Source organism: Dipteris shenzhenensis, chromosome 18 (genome assembly GCF_047967505.1).
Source record: "Dipteris shenzhenensis isolate YYH24624 ecotype China chromosome 18, Dip_SZ_1.0, whole genome shotgun sequence".
Classification (NCBI taxonomy): Eukaryota; Viridiplantae; Streptophyta; class Polypodiopsida; order Gleicheniales; family Dipteridaceae; genus Dipteris; species Dipteris shenzhenensis.
In genome coordinates, this window is record NC_141613.1 from 40,100,789 (window position 1) to 40,126,867 (window position 26,079).

The 26,079-nt window shown below is 42.2% G+C and overlaps 1 pseudogene; it reads left to right on the forward strand.

Annotated features, from left to right (window-relative positions):
• Positions 1-268: 268 nt before the first annotated feature.
• On the forward strand, positions 269-7,854 carry LOC147891223 (uncharacterized; annotated as a pseudogene).
• Positions 7,855-26,079: the final 18,225 nt, after the last annotated feature.

Genomic DNA, 26,079 nt, shown 5'->3' on the forward strand with positions numbered 1-26,079 from the left:
TTCCAAACATGCTAGGAATAAATATGCACAACCCAAGTTGTCAGACTTGTGGCACAAAACCCTTGCACACATCCTTCTCTAGTGATTCATAGAGGTGGAAGGGAGCATCCCCAACAACCTACAAATACCCATGTTTTTCATTCAGCAGGTGTATGTCTATGATGGCTTGCATCGATGTGTGGATTGGAACTACAAGGATCACTTGTGAGGAATAGGAAAGGGACATCCTGTAGAGCACAAGCGAGTAAGAATAGAGAAAAAAGAGCCCATGTTTCATAGGCCTCGCGTGCTAACTCCCCACGCACACAATGATCTTGTTCACTCGACAACATCTGCCATACCTCTCCATCAACAGGTTGTTACTGCTAAGGAGTTACAAGATCATCTTGCATCACAAGCCAAAGAGATCGAGGACTTGCAAGCATGCGTACACATGTTGGAGACTGAGCTTGCATGCTACAGACATACCTTTGGAGACTTGGATGCAGCTGAGGATCTTGACACGTTTGATTTTGAGGATCTCACCAACATAGATTTGTAGGGTGTAGGACCAAGCACTCAGGGAACGGCAAATGTGGGACCTACTGCATAATTATATAAACTTCATACATAACTTTGTAATACTCTTCTTTGAATATAATGATCTGGGTTAAGTGCATAATGTGGATTGATTATGGTGAACATTTGTTTCATTGTACAATTTTTATCATTATCCAATTTCTTGTGTGCAATGATAGTTCAAATTTTTTTTTTAGTATCTCCTCCAATGGCATCAATGGTGAGATATTAGACTAAACATTAATAAGTTTTCATTTGTCAATCCAATACCAAACTCTACCAAATCTAAGATAAACTTATCCCTCCATCCATATTGAGTAGTACCTTGCAATCCTAGAAGCTCTTCAAAATTAATGCTTTGTATTTTTGCGAAGCTGTACTCAATGAAAAGAGAGGGGTTGATAGAAATGGTCATTTCCATGAGCCCATGGAAACCACCATTTTTACCTACCTCTATGTTTTCATACAGTAGAGTTTTGCAAAAAAATATAAAAGCATTAACTTTGAAAAGTTCCATTGGTTAGGAGACACTACTGAGGTAGGCAAGAATATGAGATGGAGCATGCAATTTTTAAACATGAGAAAGAGGCACATGGTTTTCAATGATAAAGACAAGGTATACTACAATATCAAAGGACCTAAAAAGTGTGCCCATGTGCCAGGCTCTATCACTTCAAATGTGGATGATTTCAATGTACTCAATTATAGAAGTGACATCTTATCTGGAGTGGATGAGTTCATTGGTTCCAAGAAACAAAATGACTTTAGAAGCGAAGCCTTATCTGGGGTGGATGAATTCTTGCACAGTGAGAAGGGTAAAGGTTTCAATAGCGATGTCTTGTCAAGTGTGGATGAGTTCATCCATATTAACAAACCTAGTGTCAATCAAGCTTGTGGATTTGTGAAAGCCATGCAAGATATCCCAATGAGCGATGTTCTCTCAGGAGTGGAAGAGTTTCAAGGTTCTCAATACTCTTGTAGAATATTGAATTCATTGAATGGTCCTAAGAGTGTGTTAAAAACGAGGATGAGATCAACAAAGGATTATTCAATATTTAACTTTGATTGTGATATGGCCAAGGATGCAACGACCAATCATGGATGCTTGGTTACAAAAAAATTGAGGAGAAGAAGTGCATAAATACAGATAACAACGTGCACGAGGAACGAAAATGGTCATACATATGCATGAAGAGAAAGTGAATCCAGGCAGATCCACAAAAGCAACCAAAGAGGAAGAGAGTAATGAAGGAGGAGAACATGTTAAATGCATTGGGATATCTATGTTGTAAGCGAAGATGTATGCGCTTCATTGATCTTGTAGACATCAGGGAATGTAGAGGACACGTGTGGCAAAGAAGAGGAAGCGAAAAAAAAGAATACCTTCTCACAAGTCTCTCTTGCTTTCTTCAGAGTGGCAATAAAAGGCTAAGTTCAAGACAAAAGGTAAAACCTCTCGTAAATGGGAAAAAGATTTGCAATAAGGCATATCGCAATATTACTGGATTATCCCATGGTACATATTGGGATTTAGTCACCAAGGCAAAGGGCGGCAACAAATTTAGCATTCACGGTAATAGAGGAAGGTCCAAATCAAGAATCTCAACCAGCAATTTTGCAAGACTTCATACATGAAAATGCTTTACCTCAACCCCATATATCTACCAAACTCCCTAACGATGATGCGATCACTGAAATGCACCTTCCAATGGGCTTGACAAAGCTCGAAGTATTTGACTCTATTGCAGAAAAGCAAAGGCAAAGAGGGGATGCTGTAGCTTCTTCTCATACTTTGTATACTCTTTGGAAGAAGAACTTTGGATATGTTAAAATCCCAAGGAGGCAAAAAATGTCAAAGTGCAATGTCTGTGATGATTTAAAGCGAGCGATTGAGAGTGCAACATGTCCAAATCAAAGGGAATTATACAAAAAAAACTGAAAATCTCATCATGACCTTATTCAACATTCTAGACAAAAATATGGATTTTGGAAGGAGCAAGCTATTTCGCATCCCGATGACTACATGTGCCTTATTGTAGATGGCATGGATCAGTATACAATAACATTGCCTCATTTTGTTGCCACTCCACCTAAATTACAAGGAAAGCACTTTCTAAAGACACATCTATGTGGAGTGTTAGTGCATGGAATTAAGTTCTTTGCAGATATATGGATTGATTCCTTTCATCTACATGATAGCAATCAAGTTGTAACATCTATTATGAAGGCAATTTGCAATGTACATGCAGAAAAAGGTCGCCTACCACCGACTTTGAGAATACAAGCTTAGGATTTTATTTGGGTACTAGGCAAGAAGCCAATTCAAGACAATTATAATCAGAGTCATCACCTCCTATGTCAAATGAGAGTCAACCCCTAAAATCCTCCTCAACCACACTGCCTCACAAGAGGAAAAACATGCTGATTTGTACTCAGCCTCGGTAGAAGAAAGAGAAACTGTAGGTTTCTTCTTACTGACCCATGACACAGCTCCAGATCCAAGTGAGAAACAGTAACCTGTCACTGATCTCCTGCTGTCCACATCTCCTACCCAATTCGAGTCACAGAATCCAGTCAAGATGTTGCCCTTGGTATAGGTGATGCCATAATCAAGTGTGCCTTTGATGTATTTTAGCACCTGCATCCTTGCCCTCCAGTGGTTCTCTCGGGGCTTATTGGAAAACCTGCTTAGTACACCAATCGCAAAACTAATGTTCAACCGTGTGTTGCACAAGTAAATCAAACTGCCCACAAGCCTTCTGTACTTCGCTTCGTCCACTCGTGGTGATGAATCCTCATTTGAGAGCTTCACGTCAACCTCCATAGGGGTGCCAACTGTCTTGCACTCAGCAATGCCAAATGCCTTGAGTATCTCTCCAGCATACTTCAGCTGTGAAATGAAGATCTATTTTGGCTCTTGCCAAACTTCAATCCCCAAACAGAAATGCATCAGCAGTCCGAGGTCTGTCATTTCAAACTCTCTTCCTAGCAAATGCTTTGCCTGCGAGATCTTCTCTTCATGATTCCTTGTTATGACAAGGTCATCCACATAAAGGACCACGATCATACACCTACCTCCTTCTTTGTAGATATACAAATTTGCATCAGATGGGCTCCTCTTGAACCCGTTTTGCAAAAAGTAGGCATCAATCCACTGTATCATGCTCGTGGGGCTTGTTTCAGCCCGTAAAGTGCCTTCTTCAATTTACAGACTTTACCTTCTAAACCGGGGATCACAAAACCTGGTGGTTGTTCCATGTATACCTCCTCCTTGAGATCTCCATTCAAAAAGGAGGATTTTACATCCATCTGAAACACGGGCCAACTTTCTTGTGCTGCTAAAGCCAAAACACTGCGAACTGTGGTTAGCCAAGCTGTTGGAGCAAAAGTATCTTGATAATCAAAACCATGTACCTGTGCGAATACTTTTGCCATGAGCCAAGAGCCTTGTACTTATCCAACGTGCCGTCAGACTTGTTCTTGGTCTTGTACACCCACTTGGTGCCGATTACCTTGCATTTTCGTGGTCGATCCACAAGGTCCCAAGTGTTGTTCTTCATTATGGAGCCATACTCCGACTGCATAACCTCCATCCACCTATCATCACCCTGTGCTTCTTCAAGACACTTGGGTTCTTCAGCACGGATTACCTCTCTCATCATCAAAGCATAGTTGACCAAGTGTTCCTGCATCCTTCTTTGCTCCTCTAGTCTCTTGGACCGGCGGTGTTCGGATGGTTCCTCCTCAATGGGCTGCCATCCAAAAGCTGCTTTACCCACTTCGGGAATGGCCGTTGCCGTTGTGGTTTTGCAGGCTCTTCTTCCTCTTCTTTATCTTGAATCCTCCCAAGCACCATTGGGGGATTTTGGTCTGCTATTGGTGGTTGTACTGGATGGATATCCTAGTCCTAGTTGTTTGGGAAGGAAGCATCCTCCTCCAATTGATGCGGCTGTTTTAAGAAGACCACATTGCAACTTACTATTACCTTCTTGATAATAGGATTATAGAGATGGTAACCCTTCGCCTCTTCACTGTAGCCCAAGAAAATACACTTCCAGCTCTTCGGTTCCCATTTGGTCCTATTAGCATTAGGGACATGCACAAAACAAGCACATCCAAAAACTCTAAAATGTGCAGTTGAAGGTTTCTTACCAGAAAAGGCCTGCAGTGGAGTCATCCCCATTCATAGCCTTCATGTAGCTATGATTCAGAATGTAAACTATCGTGTTACATGCTTCAGCCCAGAAAGTCTTTGGCAAAATCTTTCCCTTTCATCATACTCCTGCCCATTTCACAGATGATGTGCATCTTGTGCTCTACTACTCCATTCTACTACTCCATTTTGATGTGATGTATGTGGCGGGGGTCTCTGCCTCTTGATCCCGTGACTTTTGCAGTAACTTTCAAATTCACTTGATGTGAACTCACCACCTCTGTCTGATCTCAACTTCTTCACCTTCCTCCCCATTTCTTTCTTGACCATTACATGCCATTCTTTGAGATTACTAAAAGCCTCATCTTTAGTCTTCAAGAAGTATATCCATATCCTTCTACTGTAGTCGTTGATCAGCATCATGAAGTAGTAGGAACCACCCAAAGCTTCCATCTCCATCTTTCCACAGAGGTCCGTGTGAATGAGCTCTAGAGGAGCCTTTGCCCTATTGGCCTCTTTAAAAAGGGGTACCGATGCTGCTTGCCCATCATGCAAGCTTCACATACATCGAGCAGATCTGTAATTTCTGGTAGGTCTGCAATCATTCCACTTTTATGCATCTCCTTTAAAGAACTAAGGTTTAGATGACCAAACCTCGCATGCCACAGCTTAGTGTTTCTCACATTGGCTCGAGCACTGAAAGTTGAGAGTTCATAGATGTTGTTGCGCCGTGTACCTTTACCAATGACTTTCCCTTGAAGATCCAAAATCTATGCGCCATTCTTATCGAAGTGAACTTTGAGATCCCAATCCATGATCGGAGAAACGGACAACAAGTTCCTCTTGATATCTGGCACATAAAGGACATCGGACAACTGTTTTACAACTCCATCTGACTTGAGAGCAATCGTACCTTTTCCTTTTGCTGGACATTTTGCATCATTGCCGACTGCTACCAGGATGTCATTCCCTACCGGATGTAGAGAGCTATACCAATCCTTCTGACTGGTCATGTGGCGCGATGCACCACTGTCAATAATCCAAGGTTCATTTGCAGGTGCATGAACTGCCTCCATGCAAATCTCCTCAATTGCTATGAACAGCTGTAGTGGTACTGCCTGCACGCTGTTGCTGGACTCTTTCTTTACTCCGTTCTTCTCATCTGCAATCTTCTTTTGGCACTCATTCTACTTGTGCTCTGCCTTGTTGCAATAGAAGCACTTGATCTTCTTCTTTCTCTTTTTATCATCAGAAGAAGATGGGTTACCAGAGTCCTTACCCTTACCTTTCTTTGATCTAGCCGAGAAAGCCGAATCTTCTCTAGTTCTCATCTTTTGACGCATCTCTCCTTCAGAAGCATCGTGCTAAAATCCTCAAAGTTGAGGGGCAAATTTTCTATTCTGCATATTTAGTGCCATAACAAGACCGTCGTACTTTGGTGGGAGAATCCGTATGCACCTTCGTGCTAGATTCTCACTGGTAATGGTGATGCCAATCACAGTCATTTGATCGCACAGGTTCTTCACCCTGGTGATGAACTTCTCTATCATTTCGGACTCAGACAATTTCTCATTTGCGAGTTGAGTCTCCAAATTCTGAATCCGCGTTTGATTCGTGGTCTCGTACTGATTTTTCAAGACCGTCCATGCCTCCTCCGCTGTGGTAACATGTTGAATTAACACCATGACAGAATCACTTACACTATAGACAATAGAACACAACGCATCTGCATTTCTTCTTGTCCACGCGAGAATTTGATCTGCAGTTGGTACTATCTGTTGTCCTGCATTGGTTGGATTCAGTTTCGCAACCGGCTTCACGTCCACCCCAGTTACAGTATCCCAAAGCTCGTATGCCCTTAAGATGGTCTTCATCTTGAACTTCCAGAGTGGATAGTTAGTGCCATCCAACTTTCCGCTTTCGCTAAATGGTGGGATTCGCAGTCTTGCGGGCTAGGCCATCTCTCACAATCTGCTCGCAAACAAAAACACACTACCAAATCTTCTTGCTAGAGCCTAAGCTCTAATACCATGTAAGAAAACAATACAACATCTATGCTCAACAAATAACAGGATCTCGTATGCAATTTGGGGTTTGTGAATGTCCTACCTCTCCATAGGCACACTTGTGATCCTATGTGTGTGCTAGAGGGGCAGTTAGGTGTGTTAGGTGGAGCTAGATGCTTCTAGAGGATAGGGGAGAGATTCTAGGAACTTGGTGGCCTTTGGTATGAGGTCATCTATGATGTCAGTATGGATGTAGAGGTAGCCTACATATGGCCCTCATTTCTCTTCATTCTATGAGACAGTTCTTCATTTGTGTCCATCTTCTTGTCTCCATTTTGCTCAGCTTGCTCTTTTCCAACATGGTATCAGAGCAGTACTAGCCTCCTTGAGCCTGATCCCACCACCTCATCATCATATTCTCCTCTCTCCCGTTGCTCACTCTCACTCTTTGAATCGTCTTTTGCTCATCATACCTCATGACCCTCAACTATGGCATCTCCCCCCTCCTCTTCCTCCTCCTCCTCCTTGCCTTTTTGGAGGCCTCTTCAGTAGAAAGCAGCAGCAGCAACCACAAGACCAATTCCCTCAAGCTTCTCCCTACCTCGACATCGCTGTTCCATTTCCCGATGCTCTCCTAGTAGACACTTTCTTTCGATCAAGAATTGAAATGCTGCTACAAGGCGTCTGTCGATGGCTTCAGTGCCGCAACATTTCATGAGAAATGTGACTTTAAGGGTCCTTGCGTGATGGTGGGCATCATTGAGAAGGGAGTCAAGTTTGGAGCCTTTAATCCAGAGGGTTACAGAAGTACAGATGACTACTATGACACATTTGAGGCATTCCTTTTCTACTAGGCTGGCGACGACAGATCGGACCCAGTGATGTTGAAAAAAAGTGGGAGGAAGCGGAGCTGTGTTATTCGATTATGCTAGAGGAGGCCCTCAGTTTGGGGTAGACGGGTTGCTGATAGGACCGCCACTAGCACCGGTGATGGGGGGCTTCTCTGGTCCTGATGCGAATTTGGGAGTGGGTATACTTACAGAAGGGAAGTTAAGATTAGGACTATTGTATGTCAAGAGGGAAGATGGAAAGGACTCGATCTTTGGAGACGACAACAATCTTAACCATGATCTTTAGCTTCTCAAAACTCTCATCATATTAGCTTGGCTTGCTAGTAAAGCTACCCGTGTGGTAAGACCTTGCCTTGACATGGATATTTTGCTTTGCTACAAGAAGAGGCTTCTTGTCAAGCCCACATCATCCAGGAGATGACGAGTATGTTTTTTGAGCTCCACTTATGTCTCCCCTAGTTGTCAAGTTACTCTACCTGAACAGTCCTCCAAAATGATTGTAATAAACTGTGAGTTCTTTGTCCTCACCTCTGGTCACCTATGATGTAGACCATGTGAGTAGTGTTGTCCCCTTGGTACCTCCTGTAGACTTGTGTTTGTATATGCAGGGGAGATAACCATTAGGGGGGTTTTTTGCCCTCATGGTACCTCTTGCAGACATTTTGTTTGTACATGCAAGGGAGATAACCATTGGGGGGGGTTGTGTTCCCCACTCTGTATAACTTACACCTATGGGAACCCTTGCTAGCTTGAGATCCTACCATGAGATGGCATGTGACACCTTGTGCTAGCTGTATCCTTGACATAGCTTGAGGCAGTCCCTTGAGGGGGGGTTTGTTGGGGTTTGTCAATGTCTTGCCTCTCCATAGGCACACTTGTGATCCTATGTGTGTGCTAGAGGGGTAGTTAGGTGTGTTAGGTGGAGCTAGATGCTTCTAGAGGATAGGGGAGAGATTCTAGGAGCTTGGTGCCCTTTTGTATGAGGTCATCTATGATGTCAGTATGGATGTAGAGGTAGCCTACATATGGCCCTCATTTCTCTTCATTCTATGAGACAGTTCTTCATTTGTGTCCATCTTTTTGTCTCCATTTTGCTCAGCTTGCTCTTTTCCAACATGCAAGAGAGAAAAGCAGATAGTATGGAGAATCAAAAATTTGATTACTGTAAAATTGATACAATAGATGGCACTACCTCCCAACCGTGCGCTCCTGTGTGAGAAGCTTCGATGGCATGCTGGAAACAGTAGAGGATGAAGGCTGGATGCTAAGAAATCAAGGTTGCTATAGCCAGTGATGAAGATGGGCTTCACGGGCTTTCTCTTATATAGCCACCAATCATAGTTGGTTAGACCCAATTGGGAGACCTACCCAGTCAACCCAAAATAGCCGACTGGGGGTCGGTCTTGAAATAGGCCATTGACTGCATGTTATAACCGTGGCACAGAATAGAGCAACTAACATACGGAATCCATTTGGCCCAGAGCCATCCGGGATCATTTGGGGCTCCAAACGAGCCTCACAACCCGAGAGTGGGCTGCCTCGAGAAATGCTCTATCTACCCCTAGTGCGGTCAGTCATGGGATGCCTTCCCGGAGCACTTGCATGTAGCCTAGTTGGCAGTGTGCCAACTCTATCTAAAGAAGTCGAGCCATCAGGCCACACATGGCCCCCATTTGGTGTCCAAACTAGGACCTACCGGATAACCGAGCTACTCAAATGCCTTCTCCTCATATGGGGGGCTTACAAGTAGAGTTAGCTGGTTCCCGCGTAGTTACATGAGAGTGGAGCATTGATATCTAATAGGTCTTCTCTATCAGAGATCTTTCATTACACATCAAAATCCCTCAAAGAGCTGCTCTCATTTAGTTGAATTTCATCCTCCAAGTCGCTGCTATCTCTGGTTGCTATTTTGGACAGTATTTAGCTTTGAAAAACTTGACCAAGTCAAATAAGTTTTGGGGCTTCTTAGTTTGATTGCAAGAATTGATTGGTATTGACTATGCTAGAGTGCTAGAGTTGAGCCATTGGACTTATGGGAGTCTCATTCACCTGCAAACATTCTACTTGGTATCTTGACAATCTTTCCTTCATAGCTATGTATTCATGGAAAGATAGTTTTTGAATATGCCTTCTTCTTGTGGTTCTAGCAAAACTCCATGTGTTAGGTGTTGAGATATCGAGCTCCAATCGCGATATGCCAGGGTGACCGTTGTGCATTTATGTCACCGACTTGTTAGCTACAGATGCAGTTGGTACACCGCCCACGAATAATAGCTGGATGACAGCTATCCTTATCTACACTAGTTCGTGGCTCAGTTAGTATGCCACCTTAGTTAGTTGAGTTTGGTTTGAGACCCACATATAGGGTTCTTCTATTTCTTTGTACTAGTGCTCTTTTGGCTTTCACAACAAGAAGAGGAAAACTGTTTTCAGCCTCCACCTTTGTGTGTATTCCCCCATTGTGCTTGTGAGAAAGCCTCAAGTGAGACTCCTTCCCTCTCTCCCACTATCTTCACATGGTATCAGAGCCTTGTTCGTGGTAAGGAGCTCAAGAAAGCAAACCAAGTTCGCAGTGTCCTGGTAAGAGGACTAGTGTTGCTTTCCTTTTTCGAGTTTGAGAGCAAATCTCTGTAGGTAGCATAGCCGGAAGTGCAAGAGTGCACTGTCTCAGATTGAGACGCCCTTCGCGGTGTGGCGAGAGGGCATTATACTTCGCGGTGTGTCTTTATTTTTCTGATTCGAGGTCATTTCGGGGCCCATTTTGGAGGCGGAAGTTCTCCGCAGGCACTCAAAAAAAGGCCCTGTTTTTGCTATGCGACCACTGTTCTGCAGGTCGGTGAAAAGTTGCCGCAGAAATTGCATCGTATGCCTGTGCGCAGAGATATTGGGAGTTGCAGAATCATCCTTATTTCCTGTTGATGCAAAATCGTCACTAGGAAGTGACTGTGTGGTCAAAAACCACTTTCGTCAGGTTTGCAGATTTGCCCTTGTGAGGCAAAAGCTATGTTTTTTGCAGTGACAGAATATTTTGCAGTGTTCTGTAATGGCGTCTGATTCTCTTTCACAGATTGTCACTAAAAAGCTTGACAAGAACAACTTCCAAGCATGGAAGTTTAGAATGACGAATTTCCTTATGGGAAAAGGCTACTGGGAGTTCATTACAGGAAATGAAGAAGAACCAGTTCTTCCTAATGTTCCCAATCAACAGGAAATGCAGGCATTTAAAGGATGGCATGAGAGAGCCAGAAAAGTTATGTACTAGCTGTCTATCAGTATTTCAGATTCAATGATTGTGCATATTCAGGATGCAAGTACGCCAAAGGTGGCATGGGATACTTTGGCTAAAATGTACAGCACAAATACGCAAGCCAGGAAAATGTAGCTCAAGTAGGAGCTGCACAATGTGCAGAGAGAAAATATGAGCATCAATGACTACCACATGAAGGTGAAGATCTTTTGCATGAATGGAAGGGCCGCATCATGAAGTTCAAGCTTGGGAAGAAAGGATTGCTTGCAAAGGTGCAACACATCTACATGGGGAAGGACATGCACCTTCCTCCATCAAGCAATCAATCGACAATACCATCGCATTGTAAGTCTGCATTTTGTGTAAGATTTTGAAGTGTAATGAGTCAGCTTGAAATTGTATTTTGAAATAGAACCAGTGTAATGAGTCAGTTTGAAATCGTATTTTAAAATAGCACTTGTGCATAGCAGATGTATTTCCTTTAGACTTTGAGGAGTGGGAACCAGTCGAGTGCTTGTTAGGTAAGTTTACTGCCATTCATGATTATTTAGGAAGGCAAATGCATGCTGGAGAGAAGTTCTCTGCTTTGAAACAAAGAAATATCTATTGGTATAATGCCAAGTACATTACTCCAAGGATGGCATCAGGCTATGGCCATCTTCAATGCATTGCAACACCACAACTTGAAGACATGGATTGCAGCATGGTGGACACAAGAACAATGCAATCATACAAGGAAAAGATTGCAAAGGATGTGGGCATGGCCATGAAGTTTACATTTGGCTCTAAATGGGTAAGGTTGTCTTGGTTTATGCCTCTGCACATTTTTGCTTCTTGTTTTCATAATATCCAGATGCACAGAACAAAAACCATGTGGTCATGCAAGTGCCTACATGAGAATGCCCTTGAGGAATTGCTTGGGGTGAATTGGGGAAGCAGGTTAGGTGAACAAAAGGGTGATTTGTTTCAATGCCATGTATGTAAGGACAATGTGGTTGTCAAGTACCACATCTCCCGCCAAATGTTATATTTTGCTTTCCAATATAGGCGCTCGAAGAAAATAGGTGACAATTGGCTCCCCCTTGACTCTAACAATGATGATAATATAGGGGTAAGTTTATGTATTGGTTCTCATTTAGGAGATGTTAAGAATGTGACTATCACATCACAGTGGACTCTCAAGGACATGCGGGAACACCTATTGGTCATTGAGGATGGCATGTATGAGTCCTTTCACTTTACCTTAAATGGTAAAAAGGTAGGAAAGTGTGTAGAGAAGCTCGTGCATAGTGCCACTTTTATCCCTCCTGCAATATTGAAGATTGTCTAGAAAATGTGGGGTGGAACAATTGTGGATTTTGACATTTTTTAATTAATAGTGGTACAATTAATTTTGATGTTTTGAATGGTTTTGTTTCATGTCAATGTCAAGTTTTTCCCAAAAATTTTATAATTCTTTTTATTTTTTATATTTAGAACATTTGGGTATATATAGGTTATAAAGTTACTTTAGTTTCAAAGTTTCACTATCATAGCCATAGTTCTCCTAGCTACCAAACTACCATGGATTCTGCTAGGTCTGCCTTCCACGATTTCATCTCCCGTAGTCCATTAATTGATAGAGAGGAGGAGTTATTTCTAGTCTTTGATAAGAGCATAGATGTCCTAGGCACCTACTTAGGAGCCCGAGATGATTTTGAAGACCTCATCAAGTACATGCAAGAGTACATCGCAAGTTTTGCATATCAACTTGATGAGTCTACAAAAAGATGGGTCCCAATTGATTTTTTGAAAACACCTATTTCATTAATTTTGGACTAGTGCACTGTCCAAATTCGTTTTGTGAGATAATTTTCGATAAAGCATTTCAAAAAAAGAGGCTTTTATAAAACAAAACTTTAAGTCAAAAAGTAAGATTTTAAAAAAGCAAATTAGAAAAAATGATGTGACATGTTATTAAAACTAGAGTACATTAAAAAAAGAGGACTTCATGTTGTTAAAAGAGACAAAAAGTAAGATTTTTAAAAATCAAATTAGAAAAAGAACTAGAGTACATTAAAAAAAAAGCATGACACATTTGTACAAGAAGTACATCATATAACTCAAAGCCATATGGTGTTAAAAAACACCTTCCATTAGCTCAGCCTAGAAGATGTCATCTTTGTCTCTTCCAGTTACTTCAGAAAACACATAAGTCTATGGAATTAAATTTCACAGTTACTTTAAATTTCTATGGAATTAAATTTCCATCACTTGACTATTAAGTCATTAGAGAGAGCATATGTCCTCGAAAGTGCCTACTATGGCATTGGCTTCATGAAAACAAGTAGACTTTAAACTTGCAGGCCATGCATATCCAGGGCTGGCATCGCAAATCTCCTCACAGACTCTCCTCACAACTTGTTTCGAATCTTCCGCCGACTTGTAAGCATTCAACAACTCTTCTTTTCTCTCTTGGCTTTCCTCATCTTCACCATTTTTTTCAATATAGCTTCTAGCCACTGCCATATCCTGTACGAAAATTTAACTCGTTCACATAAGAAGTACGTGATTAAAAGACTTAGCAAAAAAGAAAGCTAAGGATATTCACCTCTTCTGCTGAGTTCAAATCAAGCATCCATGTGTGTAACATATCCTCCTCGAATGATTTTCCCTTCATTGGTCCATACAAAAGAGATCTAAGACAGAATTTGAGTTCACTAAATGAAGTCGGGTAGTAAGTAGTCATTGTCTTAGAGGGAAAGTGGGAGAAGGAGAGTGAGGGAGCAATAGCGAGGGATGCACAGTGAGCTGCCCCTCCTTCAAGAGTGATAGAAAGTGAGGGAAGATGTAAAGTGAAAGATGGATACAAGTTAATCAGAAGGACTAGGATGTAAGAAATAAGAGAGTGTTTGTGGAAGGACTACGATGGAAGATTACAAGTGCACTAAGGCACGATGTGTTCGCTATGATAAGGATAAGGGTTGGAATAAAGTGAGAGAAGCATTGGAAATGCTCTACTTTAAGTGAGTGGAGACTGTCCAACTGAATAAAATTTTGTAGAGTATTGGGAATGATGTACTTTAAGTGAGTGGAGCATTGGGAATTGATACTTTTCCATGAAATAGATTACAAATATTACATCATCACATATTCATATCAAAATTCTCATCACAGAAGGTTATATTTCCTAATAATCACATCATCACACATTCATATCATAAAATTGCATGCATGAAATAAATATATAAATATCATGACTAAATGCCACTTAAGTAATAAGTCAGAAATTGGTGTATAATCAACAAAAACTACATCATGATTCATACATTGCAACAAATAAATGTCAACCATAATATTCATGGAGTAAACAACATCATGAGAATATGCTCCTCATGCATATATACAAACACAACATCATACATGCATCACAACTCTTCTGATGCTTCTAGTGGAGACTGTGGCAACTCTTATGATGCTTCCAATGGAGGCTGTGGTGCTCTAGATGTACACTTAGTCTCTACTTCTTCTGTAGTATGTAGTGCTTTCAGAGTAGACTTAGTATCCTCTTCCTTAAATGCAAGTGGAGGCTATGGCAACTCTTCTGATGCTTCCAGTGGATGCTATGGTGCTGTAGGTGTACACTGGGCCTCTACTTCTTCTGTAGTGTGCAGTGCTTTCATAGTAGACTCAGTCTCCTCTTCCTTAAATGCAAGCTCTAATATTGCTTCAGTTGCACGTTGTATTCTAATGGCAGCAATTAGGTCTCGAATGATTTCAGCCCTAAACAGTTGTATATCCTCCTTTGAATATTTGAGCTCCAAAGAGTCTTCCGATGAGATCTGTGGCTTTAGTGAGAAAATTTCTTTGAAAATCAACATGCAGTTGTAGGCAATTCTCCACCCACAACTATGCCCATCTTCCTGCTCTACTACTAAATGCTTTTGGAAGTCTACCGAGTCTTTGTACTAACCTGTTTCTCTGATAGTAGATACCAACTTCTCAATCGACCTGCTCATCATGACATATTAAAAAAACTTAGTGTGTCTATTACATAAGGTACATAATATAGAAGTAACAACAGATTAATAGAATACTTACGTTTGCACTGAGCCATGAAAGCCTGCAATTGAGTTAACAAACCAACAATAGTTGTCTTCAAGGTCCCAAACCACCAGACTCCAATGTTCCCTACACAAATAATTAAGATGTAAGAAAATAGTACGCAGCGGAAGATAACAACAAAACGCAAGTACACGATGGAAAGCTGGAGAGAATACAAAAAATTCTGATATACCAAACTGCTGATACAACTGATGGTTGGCTGTCCACCCGTTCGCTCTACAGACAGAGCTTCGATGGTGATCTAGACAGATGCTGGATGGAGGACTATGAGCGTGAAGAACTGGTGATCTGATGATAGGGGGTGGCCACTTATATAGTGTAAGTGGTTGACGGTCGGCCCTGTAATAGGCAGTCGGCCTAATAGACAGTCGGCCTGGAAGACCACCGACCCTTCAAAAAACATGCCGACGGGCAGATGAAGGATCGCGCATAGGTCATACCGTCGGGCCTGGGGCTACCGGTAGCCCCCGGACCCTGCCGCTGGGGGCTTTGCCCCCCGGACCCCCTGCTATCGGGGGGGCTATCGCCCCCCCGAACCCCCCCTTTGTGCAGACGGGTATCTACTCTTGGCTCCTAAGCCGTCTCATAACCATCTGGTCTACTCTAAGACCCCTTCCAGTGTCTAAACTGGGGATCCCTCCCAATATCCGATACCCATCATGGCTTCTCCTCATATGGGCGCCTTACAACATTGGGTACACAGAATATTGGTGGGTTACATGAGAGGTGGACATTTGAGCTAACTCTAACACCCCCCCTCAATGTTCACCCGAAGATGAACTACGTGTTCGGACCAATGCCGAGTCGATGTAGATGCCGCAACAATAAATCACTCCCAAGAGCCTTCGTGAAGATGTCTGCGCAATTGTCCTCTGTGGGACAATACTCCAGCTCTATGACTCCATCCTCGATGAGCTCTCGTACGTAGTGATACTGGATCTCTATGTGCTTTGTACGAGCATGGAACACAGGATTCTTTGCGATGGCCATGCAACTCTGATTGTCGCATTTTAGAACCGTCGCATCTTCGATTGGAACTCCTATGTCTTGCAGGATCCTCCTTAGCCAAACTGCTTCACAAGCAGCAATGCATGCTACCTTGTACTCAGCTTCCGTCGAAGATAGTGCCACTGTTGGTTGCTTCTTGCTAATCTAAGAGAACACTCCTGAACCAAGTGAGAAACAATATCCAGAAACTGACTTTGAACTTTTCATTCTCCTGTGACCACTCTCAAAAGAATTGCAACTAAAGTGGAAGTGGATAATCTTGTTGACTTCAACACATGCTTGAGTGCCATTGTACCAAGGGGAAAGCAGGAAAGAATAGAGGTGATTACAAGCTTTAAGACAGTAAGGGACAGGTATCAAGACTATACAAGCATACTTTTCCATAGTGATGAAGTTTTTCATCAAATAAAAGACGTGTGTCTTGCATGTGAGAAGGGAGATGTCACATATGAGGCTCCATCATTGATTAAAGACAAGGCAAGGAAGATTGAGAAAAAAGAGATGACGGCTTGGATGTGGAGGCCTCTAAGAAACTTGCTAGACAAATATGCAAGTCTTGCTGCAGAGAAATTAATGTCCAAAGAATGGTTTTTTGGTAAAAAGGATAAAGATAATTGCATGGAAGATTGCATCATCCAACAGGTCAAGCGTGATGCAGTAAAGAGTGCAATTGAATATTTGCTGGTAGAAAAAAATATTACAATTAGCCAATGTAAAATTGATCATAGCATTGTGAGACAGATGGCATCAGCTTATCCGTCGGCTAGACAGAAGGCTTGGGCGCATAAATGGGTGAAGGTAGAAGATGATGGATCTGAAATAACTCCTTCTATGGCAAGTGACATTCCGGAAAATGTGTATGCATATGCACAAAAAGCCATCAATAAGCACACTCTCAGAAAAAAAACTTTGAACAAGGGCTTTTTTTTCATACATGAGATCATTTCAGAGTCTGGAAAGAGTGTTGAGTGCAAGAGAGTTTCATTGAATGATTTCTTATCTGACAACACTGCTTGGGAGAGGCCTCAACTTTTCTTTGTCTATGAGATATCACCAAATGACATTCATTAACTCCTTGATAGAATATTACATACCACCATTGGTAGAGTGGGACTATGTAACATAGTCATATTTGCTGATAAAGATGACAAGGAAAAAATGTCTCCTACCCTAGAAAAACAATATGGCAATGAGCTTAAGATTTATAATGGTATATACTCAAGAAAGAGGGACAAGAGAGAATGCAGTCTCAAGATACAGAGTCTTGAAACCTTTTTCTTGTGCATGAAGAGCCCTTACAATGATCACTTTTTATAGAACAACATAAGAGGGAATGCAAAGAGATTGCAACTAGTGCTGGAAGAGCATGAAGCTCCAAGTCCCCTCCATCGCAACGCAAATCACTATGAAAGGCCAGTAAAAAGTGCTGATCTTTTAATTAGTATGATGGAATTTTTGTTGCCATCTGGATGGGAAGTCACATTGTGTCGAATGGGACATTTGTTTGAAGCTCTTATCAGAAAAGAACACCATGTAAATATTATTAAGAGCCCTGCTTGCTTGGAATACCTTGATACCGTGGCTTCTCTCACAATAAAGTATGATAAGAAAGGTTTGATCTCACATGAAGAGGATGCTGACATAGAGATGGCCATGTATGATGAGAGCAAGAAAGATGATGAAAATGCTGAAAGCTCTAGATATGATAGTGAGGACACCATCAATAGTAAGGAAGCTGAAGGAGATGGATATGACATTGACCTTGCCTTAGAAGGTTACATAAAAAGACCACGAAGATATCTAGAGGTATGAAAACTTATCTTTAATTTTCTTTATTTATTTAAAGCCTTTTTATAAATTATAATAAATTTAAACATTTAAATCTCATAATTATTTTATCCTTTTATAGGAGGAGGAAAAGGAGGAGGATGAGGAGGACATAGATGGAGTAGAGAATATAGGAAGCTCATCTCGAGAAAGCAAAGCTGCTCTAGCTATCCATCGGATGAGTCTAGAAAATAATCATACCTTGCAGCAGATGGAGAAGTCATTTCAAGTTAGGTTTCAAGTTTGAGAACAACCTTACTCTTTCGTTTGAAGAACCCTATATGTGGATGAAGTCAAGTACGGGTCGCTAATGTAGGTTGTTCTCAAGAACCTGGTTTCTAAATGGTTGAGCAGGGCTTGCAGGTCAAAGATTTAATCCTCATGGATGCTTTGTTGAGGATATGAAAAATAAAGGTCGCTTGATAGCAAAAGGGAAGAAGAAGGGCAAGATGTTTACGTTGGATGCGGACATGCCTGAATTGAGTGCAGCAATGTTTGCACATGGGACTGGTGTAGTTTGTATATCACCAAGAACCTGGTTTCTAAATGGTTGAGCAGGGCTTGCAGGTCAGATTTAATCCTCATGGATGCTTTGTTGAGGATATGAAAAATAAAGGTCGCTTGATAGCAAAAGGGAAGAAGAAGGGCAAGATGTTTACATTGGATGCAGACATGCCAGAATTGAGTGCATCAATGTTTGCACATGGGACTGGTGTAGTTGTAGATATTGATATCTAGCATAAACGCATTGGTCATGTTAATGTATGTAACGACTTAAATTAATACTGGCCCAAAATATTATTATAGGATTGCCTAAGTTCAAGGTTGTAGAAATGCATAAGGTATGTGAAGCTTGTCAATTTGGAAAACAGGAAAGAAAACCATTTCCTAGACATGTTCAAGAGAGTAAGAGGCCATTGGAATTAATCCACTCTGATGTGTGGACTACTAAGGTTGCATCTATTGGAGGCTGTCATTATTTTGTCACTTTTATTGATGACTATAGCAGAAAAGTTTGGGTGTATTTTATGAAAAAGAAAAGTAAGTGTTTGGGCATTTCAAAGATTTTAAAGCTATGGTTGAGAAAGAAACAGGCCTGCAAATAAAATGCCTAAGGTCAGATGGAGGGGGAGAGTACCTCTCAAATGAGTTTGCAAGGTTCCTACAGGCGCATGGCATAAAGCATCAATATTCATGCAGTCATACCCCATAGCAAAATGAACTTGCAGAAAGGAAAAACAGGCATATTGGAGAGGTATCTCATGCCATGCTCAACAAAAAAGACCTACCAGATTATTATTGGGTTGAAGCAGTTGCTACAGCAGTCTACATAATGAACAGGACTCCCATTGTAGCAATACATGGCATGATGCTAGAGGAGAGGTATACTGGTAGGAAACCAGATATTTCTCATTTGAAAGTTTTTGGTTGCATTGCCTATGTTCATGTGCCAGATGAGCTAATATCCAAGTTGGATCCAAAAGCTGAGAAGTGCATATTTATTGGTTATTCTCTACAGCAGAAAGGGTATAGATGCTATAACCCTTCTACTCATAAGTTTACAATAAGTAGAGATGTTGTTTTTGATGAGATGAGCAGCTAGTATAGACCAGTAAATGTGATTGATGATGTAGATGCACAAAATGGTAATGCTGCACAGAATTCACAACAGCAATCACAAAATATTAGTGGACTTGTATCCTTGAAACCAATTCTGCATTTCAAAACTCCACTTTGTTGTAAAACTCAATTTTTGAAAGGTTGTTCTCAAACATCATCCCCCTATATGGGTGGCAGGGTCAACAAACACTTTTTCTCTACTCATGGGCCCAGACATAGTAGAGATAGTGTTTCACAGCTTGTTAACTCAAACGGGGTGTTACAGTCAGCAGATCCTGATGCTATCATGCATGTAGCTTCAGATTTTTTTGCATCCCTTCTTACTGCAGATCCAGGCACACAGGCCATTGATGATGCTAGAGAGGTTATTTGGCAGTGTATCCCTGTATTGGTGAAGAATGAGATGTATGTTTCTCTGGATGCACCTTTCACCAATGCAGAATTCAAGACTGCATTACTTTCCCTTCACAAGGGCAAGTGCCCACGTTCAGATGGACTTACCCCCTCCTTTTTTATTACTTTTTGAGAGCAGATTGGTGATCACATTACATCAGCCCTACAGGGCATGTGGGACTTTGGTGAGATGCCGGACTCACTCACAGATGGTCTCATTCATCTCATCCCAAAGGGGGGTAATAGGAATCTTGTGTCTCAATGGAGACCCATCACTCTTTTGGGCACTTTTTACAAGATTTTGGCGAAAGCCATCAGTCTGCAGCTACAGGTTTTTCTTCCAGATTTGATTCATGACACGCAGACAGGGTTTGTGCACGGCAGAAGTATTTCTGATAATATTTTCTCATTTTGGGAGGCCTCCGAATGGGCCATGCAGAGCCGCCAGAGATTGTTGGCCATTCTACTCTTGGACTTTGAGAAAGCTTATGACAGAGTAGACTGGGATTTCTTAGAGGATACTCTATCTCGCTTTGGTTTTTCAGATGCATGGATTAGAGAAGTATCCTCTCTCTACAGATCAGCCCATAGCCAGTTGCTCATTCGGGGGGTAAGAGGGGACAGGTTTCAGGTTTCCAGATCCGTCCGCCAGGGATGTCCTCTTGCCCCGTTTCTTTTTCTGTTTGTGGCGGAAGCTATGAGTATCTACATTAGATCTCAAGCTAATATTTATGGGCTGAGGCTTACTATCCGCCGGGAAGAAGAGCTCCTGGATAGTGACTTGGTAGATGACACGGCTATTTTTTTGGATGCCTCCCCTAGGACACTCACTTCCTTCCGGACAGCCTTGGATTTGTTTTGCACGGTTGCAGGTGCACACATTAATTGGCATAAATCCAGTGGTTTTTGGATTTGTGAGGATGACACCCCGGATTGGGGTGATGATATTGGCTTCACTTGGGTACAGAGGGGCTTCTTCGTCATATATTTGGGCTGCCAGGTTGGGGTGGGCATCTCTCCCTCACAACAGTTTGCTCCGGTGTTGGAAAGGATCAGAAGAAAGCTCCTTTTTTGGAGCTCAGCCAAACTTGACTTGGCCTCTAGGGTGGTGGTGGTTAACCAGGTTCTTTTAGCCACAGCATGGTTTGTATGCTCTTGTTGGTGCCACTCTAGGGATTGTATCACTCAGCTTAAGAGGCCTGTACGAAACTTTTTATGGAGTGGTCTAGATGGCACAACTGATGTTACAGCCAGGGTGGCTTGGGAGACCTTGATTCTTCCTACAAGAGAAAAGGGTTTGAATATCATCGACCCAGATCTACAGTGTGCAGAGCTTTACTCTGCAAGTTCGTTGTGAGAGGGCTTATGCCAGGACAAGAGCCTTGGAAGGATTTTTTTATCAGATGCATACAGTCTCGCACGCCCACTTCAGGAGAGGATTGGACACACAATACTAGATGGGTTTTCACCACAGCCCACTTCAGGTCTCCCTCTTCCCCTCTTATGGTTGCTATCCTGAAAGCATGGGCCAGTTTCAGGAGTACTCTTCGCAGGATTCCCCCATCCACCCGTGAAGAGATTGAAAGGCAGCCTATCATGTGGAATGATAGGATTTTGGATGGGCTTGGCAGACCACTTGGAGCTTCTCCTTACATGCAGTGGCCAAGATGGGAGAGGGGCCCTGCATCTATAGTGGGAGCATGGAAAGCCTTCAGGAAGCTTCCTAGAGACCAACAGGCCCAGATGGTTCTTAATCTCAGAGGGAGTGCAGGGAGAGTCCAGCAAATTGATGCAACCTTGCCCTTGGATTGGGTGGACACAGATGACATGCCTATTACAATTGATCATGAGATTGAGGTGCGCGGGGGGGGGAGAGAGAGAGAGAGAGAGAGAGAGAGAGAGAGAGAGAGAGAGAGAGGCGCGCTGCCACGGTAGCGAGAGAGAGGAGAGAGAGTGGGAGAGAGAGAGGGAGAGTGAGAGAGAGAGAGAGAGGAGAGAAGGAGAGGCGCATTGCCGAGAGAGAGAGAGAGAGAGAGAGAGAGGGGAGAGAAAAAGAGGCGCACTACCGCGGCAACAAGAGAGAGAGAGAGACAGAGAGAGGTGCGCTACCGTGATAGCGAGAGAGAGAGACAAAGAGAGGTGCACTGCGAGAGAGAGAGAGAGAGAGAGAGAGAGAGGGAGAGAGAGAGAGAGAGAGAGAGAGAGAGAGAGAGAGAGAGAGAGGGGGGGGGGGGGAGAGAAAGTAACTTTTGAAGGTGTCTATTAACACCATTAAATATTAAGAGAGTTTACAACTGATGAATCTTATTTTTTCGTGTAACTTATTTGAGCTGTGTTAATTTTCATAATTTTAGTTTCATCTCCTTTAAAAATATATAAAAAAATGCTTGTTTTTATGTTTTTATATGTGCTTTGAAGATTGGGTTTTTCTTAAATTTTATCTAAAAACTAGTCCAAAAGTATATGTAAAAATGAATTTGTACATTGACAAGTAGAAAATTAATGAAATAAGTGTTAAATGTCTTATAAATCTTTTAAAAACAATTTTGGCCCTATGGAGTTTTCTCCTAAGGGTCTATGGAGCTTTTTTTGGCTAATCTGGAGCCGAGGGTTTGTTAGCACTGTGTCCATAGAAGTAGTCCTTTTGTGACTTCCCGCATGTCATTTTTAAACAAATTAATTAAGTTATGTGCTTCAAATTGCCATTTATGGAGATCATCCTATCTTTTAACCTTCCATTGCTCTTTAAAGAATCGTTTACTTTTCCTTTAAAAATATGTTTTCTTTCTCAAAAGCGCTTGCTTTATAACTATACTAGGAGTGTTCATGCAAACTTGTGCACCTTGTTAGGATTGCCTCCTTGGAGAAAGTTCTAGAATATAGGATTGAAACTCCTTTTGTGAATTTTCACTTGAAGTTTTTTACATTTTAATAAAGTTGTGTGTTTCAAATTGCCATTTATGGAGATCATGCTACAAAACCTGCCTTTTAATAGCCATGGGGTCAATGTTTGCTTGGATGCAGCCAATCGCAGAACTATTTTCGTGGCCATTTTGGGGCCTTGACGCAATGCACTCCTGGGTGAATATTTGAATTTTGCGTGGATCCGCAATCTCGCTAGAAATTTTCCCGACGTCATGATGGCACACTCGCATAATAATGAGATGCAATCTATTTATTCTGGACACTGCATAGCTCGACACATGGCATCTCTACACTACTTCGTGCAGTGCAGTCTCTGGCCTGAGTCGCCTGACCACTTATCATCGCGCAACCTTTTGCCATAGCTTTGCCACCTATCATTGGGCACCGCACCCATGCAGATCATTAAAATTGAAGGTTGGCTTGGATAGATCACAATTACTCACCTTTTAGTTACAACCACCACGGGCTTGCATGTATCATTACTACGAGTGCAATAAATTACCAGTCACCGAGCTTGCATGCTTAGGAGAGTACTAGAGTGAATGGTAATGAGGGATTAGAGGTGATTGGGCTTCAAAATTTACTTTTGTGGGAATTACTTCCCGATGGTGGTGGCTCTCATTAGTCATGTTTGTCATGGATACGATTCCACTGGGCTGGCAGTTAAAATTACCAACCACCGCTCACCCATCATCACCAGTCATCGGGATCACATGCTCAGTAGAGAAATAGAGTGCATAGTAATGAGTGATTAGAGCTTCATGATTTACCCTTCTGGAAATTAGCCGGTGGTGGTGGCTCTCATTAGCCACATCTATTGTGGCTAAGATTCTATCGGGCTTGCAGTTAATTACTATCCACCAGAGTGGCCTACTCACCCACCACCACATGGCATCTACTTCATGATTACCAACCCCTCTAGGGTTGTGCCTAAGATAGCATCGCAGTGGTCTGCAATTAATATGAATGGAACCCCGGGCTCCAGCCACCACAGTGGCTCGAACTTTATAATATATAAGATATGTGGCATTTGGGATTTTACTATGTTGCTCTCATCTGCCGCTGCTCTTCTACTTTGATCCACATGCTCTACTACTTTGCTCCACACCCCTCCTCTAGCTCTTTTCCACCGCTGCTCTACTTTGCTCCATGCTCCCTCCTCTAACTCTTGTCACTCATTTGCTCCCCTGCTCATCTGCTACTCACCCACTCATCTTCACCATGCCTACTACACCCCCCCTGGATGCTCTATGATCCCAATATTATCTGCCTTCTCATATAAGGTGATTGCGTTGCACTCACTTAGAGTAGAAATGCTGGCACTAGTGGAGACCCTTCATACCCATAGGCGATTCCCTCCACATCTACATGTCACCACCTTAGACGACATGCTCACAGAGGGCCTCTTTATGGTTGTGATGTATGGGTTCCCCCTAGATGTCAACAAAGGCCTCAGTATTTCTAGAGTAGAGTACTCTTGACATGTTGGGGGGGCCATAATCTGAGTCTTGCAATGTGCATGGTCTTCGGCTTGTCCATCGTATCCTCCTTTGGCTCCCTAAAGATTTTAATGCAACAAGCTAGACTGGCGAAAATATTGAGTTGTACAAATTCCCTCAGAGGAGGCTCTCAACAATGGCTAGATGTAATCTTTTGGCCTTTACTCTCAGCACAATTGATGAGTTTTTATTACATTTATGTAATCTCTTTTTGTTCAATTTGAGGCTCTCAATATGCATTGTTGTTAGCTTTTATATTTGAATGGTTATGGTCGCTAGCTGTAATCTTTTGGCCTTTAAGGCTCTTAGCAATTGCCAAGTATTTATAAATGTAAGATCCTCAGTTCAATTTTTGCTTGGTATAAGAGCTTAACTTTATATAACCTGTTATTGGAGGTAGATGTACATTGTAATCTCTTTTGCTCAATTTTCACTTGATAAATTGTACTTTTGCCCTCATTTATATTTACTGCAACAAGGACTAAAATACCAGTAAAGCAAGACTACAATTTCCTTGGTTTATGACCAAAATAGCACTAAAATAACTCCAACGACCCACCGTTGTGGTTGCATGGAGATACATTTAGAAAAATACAATTAAACTTTCAGAAAATGCAATTGACAATATAGTCCTTGAGGGGTCCCTTCTAGAGGCAAGGGCCATATTGACATGCATTATACAATATCCAAGAAATATCCCCTCTAGGGGCAAGGGCCATATCAACATGCATTATACAATATGCATTAGACAGAAATGGCATGTCGATATGGCCCTTGCCCCTAAAGGGGACCCACTCAAGGGCCATATTGTCAATTGCATTTTGCTTGGTTGCACAATGGAATACATTTTCCTTAGTACACAACTATATAACTCCAAGAACCAGCGTGGTGGTTGTCATAGATCTCCTTCTATTTGCTAGCGCACTGGTCGTCATAGACCTCCTCTTGTAATATGTAAAAATAGGTAATAGAGCTATAACTCCAGGAACCAGCACGGTGATCTCTCCAAGATAACCTTGAATTCTGGGCAATGATAGGTCATCAAGCTAGAGACTGTGCTGAGGCGATGCTTAGAATGATAAATTGCATCTCATTATTATGCCAAAAACCAATGTGGTGGTCTCTCCAAGCCAACCTATGATTTGCATGGGCAAAGATGCGACAAAGGCTGCATGATGACAGGTGGTTAGGCCAAAGACTTCGCTGTGGCAATGTTCAGAATGATAGATTGCATCTCATTATTACACTAAGAACCAGCGCGGCGGGGCCACTATGGTGGCTGGTAATTAACTGCCAACCCTGTGGGTCTGAGCCACCACCATAGACATGGCTAGGAATCTTAGATACCACCACGTCTAATCACTCATGACCATGCAAGTTAGTATTGTTGCATTGAATTAATCAAAATTTGTACCAACCACCGCGGTGGCTCTCACCCTAACAGTGTAGTTGGGCTACAAACTTAAGCGTCCGCTATCCCATTCCCTTGACTATTTTGTCTTCTATATACCTCTCAACCATTTCGTTCTCCCTTGGAATCAGACTACAAGCTCAAGCCTCTACTATTCCATTTCCTTCACTGTTTCATCTTCTATCCCTCTCGACCATTTATTTCTCCCTTGGAATCAGACTGCAAACTCAAGCCTATTCCACTTCCTTCACTGTTTCTTCTATCCCTCTCAACCATTTCTATCTCCCTTGCACTCTTCCTACAACTTCTATCCCCTCTCGTAATGGACCCTACACAGTCCAAGAGCTCCTCACACAATCTTTCCTCCCCCTTTGCAGCATAGTGCGAGAGCCTCTCCTCCCTTGATCTTGAAATTATGACATATGGGAGCTCCTCTCTCGCTCTTCAAAAGCCCAATTTGGATGGTCTCAAAAACTT